The sequence below is a fragment of the Brachyistius frenatus genome, unplaced genomic scaffold, assembly GCF_029030835.1.
Source record: "Brachyistius frenatus isolate BFR_SWC_R1_liver_20210118 unplaced genomic scaffold, ASM2903083v1 Contig_48, whole genome shotgun sequence".
Classification (NCBI taxonomy): domain Eukaryota; kingdom Metazoa; phylum Chordata; class Actinopteri; family Embiotocidae; genus Brachyistius; species Brachyistius frenatus.
The window spans coordinates 2851440-2863097 of NW_027210647.1; the positions used below are offsets into that span (position 1 = coordinate 2851440).

Consider the following 11658-nt stretch of genomic DNA (forward strand, 5'->3'; position numbering starts at 1 on the left):
ATAGAGATGGCAGCAACAGAAGTAAACCTTTTACAGCTACCCATTACTTTCCTACTTAACAAGACAGACCACAACCTCTCCTTCTCTCTGACTCTATGCAGAGTTGGTTGCTATCACCACACTGCTTGAGTGGGAGATAAATGGAGTGAGTGTGTGTATGTGTGCGTTTGATTTATGTACTGTTGTGTACGTGTCAGACGGCCGAGCTATCAGGACCACCATCTCCCAATAGACATAGAAATGCTACAGCAGTGGAGGGACCTCTCTGTCGACCCAGAGACCTCTGATACACATCTGGAACAACGGAGCACACCGAGCAGGGACTGGAGGGGTTTGTTGCAGTGGGAGGAGGAGGAGAAGGAGGAGGAAGAGGAGGAGGAGGAGGAGGAGGAGAAGGAGGAGGAGGAGGAGGGAAACTCTTTATTGCTTTTGTGCTTTTCATTTTCATTCAAAGGAGATTCGTCCACTTAGTCCCTGGCTACTCTGTATCTCTGTCTTATTCTCCTCCCTGCCCTTCACTGGTTCATGATGATGGGAGGGAAGTGACTGTACTTTCACCTTAAAGCCAACTTTACAACTTCTAGCCACTGCCACAGGAATAATCCCACAGGTAGCAGAGCAATAACGTGCACACTGAAGGGTCCCGGCAGTTGCTATCAGATTAAGCTTCTGCTGACAGACTCAGGAGCAACTTCTGTGACCCTAATGTCATGGTAAATCCATGTTTTGATCAAAAACGAATGTTCAAACGATACAAGAGTGTACGATAAACCATGACCAAACTTCTGAACGATCTTTTAAAGAATCATTTTACCTCTCACCCTTACCCATGTTTCACCTTTAACAGTTTTCTCACCTTGGTCTAAATTTACATCATGATCACACACAGTTTGAAATGTTTTCCTTTTGCTATTTCATTGCATTGCCTCTAATTTGTCCACTAACAGGCGTTCAGAGTTGAGACACCTGTTTTATTTTCCCACTTTTCTCTTTCAATCACTCTTTCCTTGTCTCCCTTCCTGTCTCGTCTTTTCTCCCCCCCTTCTCTTCACCCTCTCCATCTATTTCTTTCTCTCTAGGAAGGAATCAGTCTCACCTTAATTGCTCTTAAATCGGATTAATGACTGACCAGGGACAACTTGACTTAATCTCTCTTCTAGTAAATCTCTTCCTCTCCCCTCTTCTCGTACATCACTCTTATACATTTTATCCTCTCTTGCCCTCCCCCTCTTTTGCTCTCTTTATCTCTTGTCCTCTCTTTTTTTCTGCCTCCAGTTCATTCTCCGCGCTCGCTCTTTCTCTTCTCCGTCTCGCACAGCATCTCTCACCTCTTTCGCGTTGTCACCTCCTCTACCCCTTTCCCTGTCCCCCGTTCTTTCTCCATTTTACCCCCACTCCCTTCTTTCTCCTCTCTCTCCATCACTCACCCTGAGAGTCAATCAGTCTTTCATCTTTTTGGACGCACTCTGTCATGCTTCAGCTCTGCTCGTCATCCAGGTCCCTTCATCATTTCTCTCCTCTTCTTCTCACATTCCTTCGACAACTTTCTATCATCCTTTAACGTCATCATCCTGAGATTTGCCAAAACCTCTTTGACTTGGCTGTCACTCTTTACTTTGCCTGTGCACGTATGTGTGTGCCTTAGCCTCGCTACAAGGTTGGCCAGTTGCGCAGTGTTGTGTATGTGTAAGTACACGTCGATGTGGTGTCCTGTCATTGCCTCCTAAGTGCTTTGGCAATACTAGGGATCTGCTGTCATGCCAGTTCAACTAATCTCAATCGAATTACATTGAACTTGCATTGAGATGGAGATAAAGGACATGAGCGTCTGGCTGTGTGATTGCTCAAGGAGCTACAGCGCTCGTGCGTCCGTGTGAAAAAGGACACAGATGGAAATTGCATACACACACAGACTCAAGACATCAGTTTGTGTGACTGTGATGTAATTTTGATTGTTAACTAAAGTGTGATTAATAAAAAAATTTTTTTTTAAAAACGTGCTAACAGCTCCATAAAAAAACAATTGACGACATGTCATACTGAGGTGATCTTTGTTAAGGGTATAAGGGCAAAGATATTGTGCCACCTTCCAAACCTCTGCAGTTAAAAAAACTGAGGGGAAAAAAGAGGCCAGCCTCGTGGACAAAAGCTCATTTTCCTCTTGGTTGCACACTGCTGCAGGCGGGCTAACATGCCACAGGAGAATTCAACCACTCATACACCTTTGTTTTCCTCAGGTTTTTCTCAACTTTACACACAGCAGCAGAGCCATAACTGAGAGCGAAACCAGGATTTCTATGTCAGCCCAGAAGGCATGTGCATGGCCTGTCCAGTCTGAGGAAAATATGATGATCTCAGAGCCACAGCGTCGCCCGTTTCTTTTGATTGCGACAGACAAAAGTAGAAACTGTCATTTCCGAATGCACGCACATTTGTTCACCTTTCAGTTTTGCTTTGAGTCACTTCCACGTCTCCATTTCTCTCTCTCTACTGGCCAACACTTCCAATGTCTACCCTCAAACGCACACACAGCTCCCAACCTCTTTGCATGCCCATCTGCCTCACAGTGCTCCTGTGCTTGTCCTTTCTCGCACTCTCTCTCCCTCACACAGCAGTCGGGATTAAGCATTTATCTCGGTGGTCCTCCTTTCGGCCCTAAACGCCCGTGAGGATGATAAGAGTCGCTGGGATTTGTCAAATTGTGCGCCATTGATTAACTGACCTTTCACGCCTGCAAGTCTCTCAGCCACTCCACTAACTGCCGACAGGCGAGATAGAGAGATAGATGGATACATCTGGCTGTTATTATTGTGTACAAGTTTGTAGCTACCAGGTGTGGCAGCGAGAGACGACAGGGGTGTGAGGGCCACATGAGAGTGTGTGTGTGTGTGTGTGTGTGTGTGTGTGTGTGTGTGTGTGTGTGTGTGTGTGTGTGTGTGTGTGTGTGTGTGTGTGTGTGTGTGTATGGGGGGGGGGTTGGAGGAAGGGAAAGGGGAAGGAGAGCAGAAGCTTGGAATTGGAAAAGATACAGAGGAGTCCTTCAATTGCCCTATGGGCTTGGAGTGTAACAGGTAGAAGTGTGTCTACTGGCAAACAGTAATGAGTGTTGAATAATGAATAATGAAATACAAATTTTAAGGTACATCAAGGGGATAATATCAGACAGGAAGAATTAGGGAGACGCAGAGGAGCCAAAGGAAGCGTTCAGACATTGGCTGGCTGGAGAAGAATCTTACATGTGGTTGGTAATGGCCAGGGGTGATTGTATGGCGCAGTGGACACCTCTGATTATTTACAGACAGGTCTGTGCGGCTGCAGAACTGACACATTTTCAAAATCAAGAAGGAGATGTTTCAACAAATATTTTTAACTTACAATGCTAATCAAAGTCTGAAGTTGAATCTGAAGTGTTAAAAACTGTAACTGCAAATTATATCACAATCCAAATATGTTTCTTTATAATTCTTCATAATTTTCACAGTTTGTTGCCTTGTTGATCCTCAACAGTGTTTGAGAAAGGGATTTCACATGGTAAAGAAACATCTTTAAAATTAAAATGTTACCATCAGGAAATGTTTAAAATTACCATTGTAACAAAATATGTATAACCACATAGACACAAATGGCTGTGGTCTCCAGTTTAATCAACAGGACATGAGTCTTCCTAATGAAAAACATCTTTACCCTGAAGTGACCTCAGATCCCATTAAAAAGAAAATGTTGTCTTTTTTGAGGAGTGACTTGTTATAAATGACAAGAAAGTGCAACTGTAAAAGAGAAGGGGAAAGAAAAGAAATGGAAAACCGAGAAGTTGAGAGAGAGAAAATGAAGGAGGAAGTTCACCCACCTGGACCTTCGCGTCGCCCTGCCACAGAAATGCACCTGAGGCCGAAGCCCGATCAGCGTCTCTCGGGCTGGACGTGGAGTTTCTTCGCCGCTGCGCTTTGTTCCGACTCGGGAGGGAAGAGGCGAGGGGGAGGGGGAGCGTGCCACTGTCGCACTGCACGAAGGCGTCACTAAAAAAAAAAAAAAAAAAGGAAAAAAAAGTGTTTAATTAAATTGTCATTTTGACTGCAAAATTCTCCTCACCAGACTTTTTTTTTTTTTTTTTTTTTTTTTCTTCATTCAATTCAGAAATTGAAATAAATAAAATGACAGGAAACAGGAGAGGTGGCGCTTTGGCCCAGCTGAGGGGAGCCGATCATGGGGCTTGTGTTCTGATGTTTTCCCGCAGGACCAATAGTGTCTCATAGACCGCAGATCAATCACCTTATTTACTCCTTAGTGTCATACAGTTACGGAGAAAGCGAGAGGGAGGAAGAGATGCCAGTATGAGCTCATATATTAGCCTACTCATATGATGACTTGATGCATTTTTGGCATTCAATTTTTAATCATACGGAGCATTTCTTCGTCTGCTCGAGTTTATGTCTCTAAATGGTTCCTACTAAATCTATATATTGTGTGTTTATAATTTCACTGTATTTGTATTAAAGTACTCTGAAATGTATATAGCGCTTATAGCTCTTTTTACGCACAGGGTCTGTCCGGATTTAACGGCACACAGAGGATTCAGAGGACGTGAATGCAGCTCGGCGAGAGGCTTTGCTGTCTTGTTATCGATATAGGAGAAGCTTGCTGGAAAGAATATTGACCGCACTAACTAGCCGCACTTTGATCATACGAAATTGCTTTCCAGATGACAACACATTAAGGATGAGAACATTTTTTTTTTTTTTTTAAATCAAACCCGCCTCTCGCACCTGTCAGAAGTTTCTTTTCCGAAAGAGATGGAGATGAGGAGAGGTGAGAGCCCCCATAGGTGCACTGTCTTGATGAATAAAAGAAAGCCAATAGTCGATTTCCAAAAAGAGGAAAGAGATGGAGCAAAATAAAGGAAAGAAAAATTAAGAAGGGGAGGTGGCATCGCAAATCTTAATTTCAGAATTATCATCAAAACCCGGAAAGAAAGTTATCCGACATATACATAGATTATATCGAACAGAAAGAAACCTCAAGTTGCTTCTAAAAAACATTAAATTTATATAACGTTTGTCACATGAAAATAATACTTTATTAGAGGAACAAAGAAACAGCATTATTTCCATTCTCTTTTTGCGAAATGACGGCGGGTGAATCACGAGTGAATTACGGATCAAATAAACTTTAAATCAACGTAGAAGTTTTGTTCTGGACTTGAAGACTAAATTAAAGCTATGAATCTGAACAAACAACATTAGAACAGGATGAATAGAGGAACAGAATCGGAGTGGAACATGTGAAATTTCAAGTTCAAAACAAGCTGCTTTGGAAAAGAGGCAAATGTCTTGTTCGTTCGATATAATAACAACAACAACAACAATAATAATAATAACAATAATAATAATAATTTGAGAATGGGACCATTAGTTTGAATCGAAAATATTCATAAGAGCAGGTCTAACACAATAGATTATTATTATTATTAGTTTTATTAATATTATTATTATATTCCCATAAAAATAAGGGCAGACAAATCCTTTCGGGGATTGGAGAGATATTCATAATTTCTGCCTGAACTGTCTGTGGTAAATAAACAGCAGCGTTAGAGTGCTGATATTATAACAAATTGCACGTGTTAACGAGTTCAAAGCCAAGCGTGCAGAGGTGAAGGATCAAGGAGGGAGGAGAGGAGAGGGGGGGCGGGTGTGACGTGTGGAGAAATTTCCCCAAATGGCATTTAATGTCGGAAATATTTCCACCGAGTATTGACAGCAGAGAGACGGATGAGGCGGCCGGCGCGCAGCGGCACGAAAACCAGGGCTGTAATCCAATTAAACGGCCTGCAGCTCGTAGACGAGACGAGAGGTTCAACACGTTGGCCTGGAACTTCACACGCAGAAAACACAGGCAGGGCAGACACAGTGTGAGGCCACGAGCCTGAAGCAGTGGAAATAAAATAAGTTGAAATGATGCCGGAATACGGTAAAAGAAATGGAGACTTTAATTCAACAAATTTTATTTAGACTACACCATGCCACCTATAATTTATTATTATTTAATTATAATTCTTATCATTGCTATTTTTTTGTATAATTATGCTACTGTTATCATTATTATCGTTGTTATCGTTACTATTAATATTAACCCTACAATATGTAGGTGAATTAATTTATTGTCTGTTGGAAATTAACGAAATTAACCTGCAGCTTCTTCACGTAAATGCTGATTTCTTTCTTTTCCCTTTTTTTTTTTTTGTCAGAGACACCCGGACACTTTGGTGCACGCGCACAAGCTTTAAAACTTTTTTGAGGCAGGCTGGTGTTTTGTAAAGTTAGATATGAAAAACTGGCGCGAGAAAAACAACATTGGTTGGGGTTAGGGTGGATCCATTGATCGACCTCTTAATCTGCAATAGTTACATGCATGTATTGATTTACAAACACTGTTTATCTGGAAATATACTGCCACAAATAATTGATGGGGTACACCCACGGCGCACATAAATATGCATTAAAGTTGTGAGGAGGGCAAACACCTAAAACGAAAAAAAAAAAAAAAATGTGGGAGAGACCAGCGAAATCAAATAAAGATTATTCCAAATATTTGTTTGTTTTTTTTCTTCAAGCTCGACTCCGCACTGTATCGATGCGCCCACTTCTGAAACAAACTCCCATGGGAGTCAGAAGACACACACACACACACACACACACACACAAATCGGCGGCTTCACTCCTGCTGGAGTAAAGTTCAGTATTTTCCTTCGGTGAACACACTGACGGACGGTCACAGAGAGCCCGCCATTTCTGGCTGCTCGCTTGGGGAGGGGTGGTGTGTTTCTGTGTCATACTGGAAATATGAACTTGAACATTTTAAACGTTTGTCCTAAAGACTGAGAAAGTCTTTTAAAACTCGACTGTCCGAGGCAGGCGCATGAACATGAAACAGTCTCCAACTTTAGGTCGAGAAATAAAACAAAAACAACAATCAATTAATGAATTAGATTCAAGACAAACCAAAATGTTAAGCAAGTGCAATCACATACCCAAACTCAGGACAGAGCACAAGCTGGGAGCATAATGCCCAACGTCACTCTCACACGCACGCAAACACACACACGCACACACACTTTCTAACATATTTGTAGAAGTAAATTAAACGGGGCCACTGACACACACACACACACACACACACACACACACACACACACACACACACACACACACACACACACACACACACACACACACACACACACAAATGGACCAGAGAGGGGAGGGGGGGGGGGGGGGGGGGGGGGGGTGCACCGGCTGAGGTCTCGTGCAGCTCGCCGCGTGTGAGTGGCTGTTTAATTGACTGATTGATAAGGCAGTGTGGAGGTGAGAGCTGGACGCTTTAACAAATAGAGACATTTAAAGGGTAATCCGGGCCAACGCAGACAGCTGAACGCATCGCAGTAGCCTACGAAAGCGTGCAGCCGAGACTTCACCTGCACACATGCACACGAGACGCCGGCTATTTACCCCCCCTCAAGTGTGTGTGTGTGTGTGTGTGTGTGTGTGTGTGTGTGTGTGTGTGTGTGTGTGTGTGTGTGTGTGTGTGTGTGTGTGTGTGTGTGTGTGTGTGTGTGTGTGTGTGTGTGTGTGTGTCGCCAATTGCAGAAGATGAGAATAGCGTTTAAACTTTCAGAATATTTCCAAAAAGACGCGGTGAGCTAAAAAAAAAAAACTAAATCCCGAGGTCCCCAATAACAGTCAAAAACGCTGCGTTAAATACGCACGATCCAACTTTTTGTTGCACACTGCAGTCCTCGAATCAGCTGCAATACAGGCAAAACAATAGTTCTAATAATAGCAAAATGATCACAACAATGAAATACAACATCGCCGGCACACAACTGTCATGACATACTTGTAAACACACTCACTGAAGGAGAACACAACTTGTTTCCTCGAGGAAAAAACAAAACATCGACAATTTTAAACACTAAACATGAGATGCAATACGCAAAATGCGCAAAGAGGAAAACATACCTCCAGTTTTATATTAAGGAAGTGGTGATCTCACCGACTGAAGTGCGACCAGTCTATCCACAAGCATTCACTCTGACAGCGCACCGAGCCAGCGACCGGAGAGGCAGCACTACTACCAACCTGAACCCGCGGAGGAGAGCACAGGGAGGGGGAGGAGGAGGAGGAGGAGGAGGAGGAGGAGGAGGATGGCGGAGGAGGAGGGAGGAGAGGAGGTGTGCATCTATCTCTATCTCTTTCTCTCTCTCGTGTGTGTGTGTGTGTGTGTGTGTGTGTGTGTGTGTGTGTGTGTGTGTGTGTGTGTGTGTGTGTGTGTGTGTGTGTGTGTGTGTGTGTGTGTGTGTGTGTGTGTGTGTGTGTGTGTGTGTGTGTGTAAGTAGTTAATTAGTAAATCCCCATTCGCTGTGCCTCGGGTCGGTTTGTTTTCCCCGGTCGACAAGCCGAGAGGAAAGAGAATTTGAAGTAGGATTCGACCCGTTTCCGCTCCTGTGTCTCATATATGAGGTTTGTGTGTGAGTGTGAGTGTGTACTAGTGTAATGGTGTGTTTGTGCGTTTTCTCTCTCTCAGGGCTCTCCTTGCTGCCACAAGAGGGGCCAGGTCACCCCAAAAGTTGCTCACCTTGAATGGCTCACTATAATTCCCCAGGCAAGCAATGACAGTTGCCACTTCAAGGAGTTTCCAGTGCCAGCGCAACTACGGGCTTCATGATCCTGACAGTGACACAAAAACCTTCACCTAAACCTATAGTTGGGTTCAAGTCTGAAACTTGAGGCATCACTGTGATTTCCTTTGTGGAACAAAATTCTATTGCAACAGCAAGATCTTCTTGTTCTTCAAGTAAACCTAAAACAGCACTCGCTAAAGGACGAGCCCCACCTGTCAGTCTGGCTTTAGTGGACAATTCACTGCTGGTGTCAAACCTGCTGTCCCTACAGCAAAATCCACATTACAGTGAAACACATTATCCGTCTTCAACTCATTGGCTTCCATCAACAGTCAACATGAATGAAATCACACAGCTGCACGCACACACACACACACACACACACACACACACACACACACACACACACACACACACACACACACACACACACACACACACACACACACACACACACACACACACACACACACAGCATGGGAGACAGTGGCCCAGCTCTTGTGCCAGTAAAATCGACTCTGCCCTTAACAAACTTTAATTATTTAATTGATCCCCAATCAACAACTTAATAATCAATTAGGTAAACCTATGGAACTCACTTGAGTGCAGAGAGCCGGAGTCTATGACAAGGGAATCAGGAGAGGAGAGGAGAGGAGGGAAGAGATCGAAGGATGGGGAGAAGGGGGCTGAGGCTTGGGATGTTGTGCTCTCTGCTGGCCGCCTAGCTGTTGTCTGATTGAGACTGACGATGGCATAAGGTCACATTTTTGTGCTGCCAACATTATATGCGACCACTGTTAAAGAGGGTAAAGGTCAATGCAAGTGTGGCTACATGTTTTGAAGTGAAACCTTTTAGGAGGCAGTGTTTTGGTTTTTTTTATGTATCTGTTCTGGGTAGGTGTGAGACAGTAACAAGAAATATTTTGACTGGTGATAATAGATTGAATTTAAGGCAACAGAAATGTTAGTGGTGACTATTTTTTTTTTTTTTTTTTTTTTAAGCAAAAATGACAGATCGTTGATTGAGAATTTGCGGTTTTTGCCTGTCGGTTGGACAAAACATTCAATCTGAAGGAATCGCTTTGAGCTCTGAGTAATTATGATGGACACTTTTCACTGTTTTCATTATAGACCAAATGTTTGATCAATTAATCAAGGAAAACAATCAGCAATTAATCAATAATGAAAATAATTATTAGCTGCCGCCTAATTAGCATTTAGCAAAAGGCAAATTGACTTTTATTCCTTTGAGGGACAAAAGCACTGAATGAATTGTGGTACAACATGGTCACAGCTGCAGCCATACACGCACATCACCACACATTCAGATAACAGCCTAGGCACCTCTTTATCGCCCTCTAGTGTCGACTGCTGATCTCAGCCTTCCATCACTGCTTGTTAACCCTTCCTCCTGACACCAGGGACTCCGTCCTTTCTCAACTCCTTGCCCAGATTTTTTGGGTTCACGTTGCATGAAGCTACAACCACAGTCCATTTGTTTGTGTGCATAGCTGTGCCTGTATGTCAGCCTTGTGTGTGTGTGTGTGTGTGTGTGTGTGTGTGTGTGTGTGTGTGTGTGTGTGTGTGTGTGTGTGTGTGTGTGTGTGTGTGTGTGTGTGTGTGTGTGTGTGTGTGTGTGTGTGTGCGCGCGCACGCGTCGGGAGCAGGAAATATCAGACGCTCACACAGCAGATGAAAGCTTTGCCAATACCGCGAGTCCCCTGAGGGCCATGGCGATATTGATGTGACCATTGGTGTGTGTGTGTGTGTGTGTGTGTGTGTGTGTGTGTGTGTGTGTGTGTGTGTGTGTGTGTGTGTGTGTGTGTGTGTGTGTGTGTGTGTGTGTGTGTGTGTGTGTGTGTGTGTGTGTGTGTGTGCGTGTGCGTGCCTGTTATAGGTGCATGTCAGAATTTGTCCATGTATGTAGTGTCTGTTGCATTTGTACATGTCACCTCTAAAAACCCAAAAGGGCAAAAAGCACATACTGAAACATGCCAGTAACCTCTAACCACTGATCCCAGAGCAGCTCGTTCTAACATCCTCTGAGGGTTCCTCCCCCCCCACACACACTACTGATCTCTGCTCTGCAGCTGGAGTGTCTGAACCTCTGACACCTGGGAGGTATATGTGACAGAGTGGGGAGGCCCTGGAAGAGGATGAATAACTGACCTATCACATCCCCATTGACTGAGTTAATTAATATAAGTAGAGCAGGGGATTCTTAGCTCACTTTTCACTGTATGGATTTGCTGTCTCCTCACATTTGGTATGTTTTATGTCTATTCAATGTAAACTCAATGTGTTCCGTCCTGCGGCACAATCGTGACAGCTAATTTTGGTGTGCGAGTCGTTTTGATTGGGCAGAGTTTAATTGTGGTACAACACAGGGCCTCGGTGTGACTGACTGATATAAAATCTCACGTGAATGGATGTAAAATTGCAGCAGGGCGAACTGCTAAAAGGCTCCCGTTCTTTGCGTTACATTTCCGCTCGAGGCTACTTGTTGGTTTCCGTTTATCCTTTAGGTCTGATAAAGCTAAAATATTATGTTTAAAGGGGATTAGAGGAGGTTTTGTGCGCACAGAAATTCAAAGTGGGAAGTAGTGAGAAAGAGAGGAGGGACAGGGAGAAAGGACAAGGAAATCCTCATGGACTCTTCGACTCTCTTATACATGCAAACACTCTCTTTCTTCTTCTTTGAGGGTGAAAGACAAGAGAGAGGGAGAGAGGAGCATGTGTGAGGAGAGGGTGAGGGAGGGGTGACACAAGCAGGACAGACAGGAAGACAGGCAGTAGAAGGTGGGAAATGGAGAGAAAAGGAGGGGAAAGAGAGCAAGAAAGAGCTCCACTGCCTAGTCTTAATCTGAGCTGTTCTGATCAATAGCCCATTTCCCATTGTTGCCAGAGCTGTTCGATCGCTACACCACAGAATTAACACACCCACTTTAATCTAGGGGGAGAGGAGAGAGGGGAGGGAGAGGAGG

At 43.9% G+C, this 11658-nt stretch overlaps 1 protein-coding gene across 1 annotated transcript in view; it reads right to left on the reverse strand.

Annotated features, from left to right (window-relative positions):
* Positions 1-4012, reverse strand: part of erfl1 (Ets2 repressor factor like 1) — a 36934-nt gene extending 32922 nt beyond the window's left edge. The window contains exon 1 of the mRNA XM_069703905.1: positions 3848-4012. The gene's annotated coding sequence lies outside the window, so the exon portion shown is untranslated. The remainder of the gene's footprint in view (positions 1-3847) is intronic.
* Between the last annotated feature and the right edge of the window lie 7646 nt (positions 4013-11658).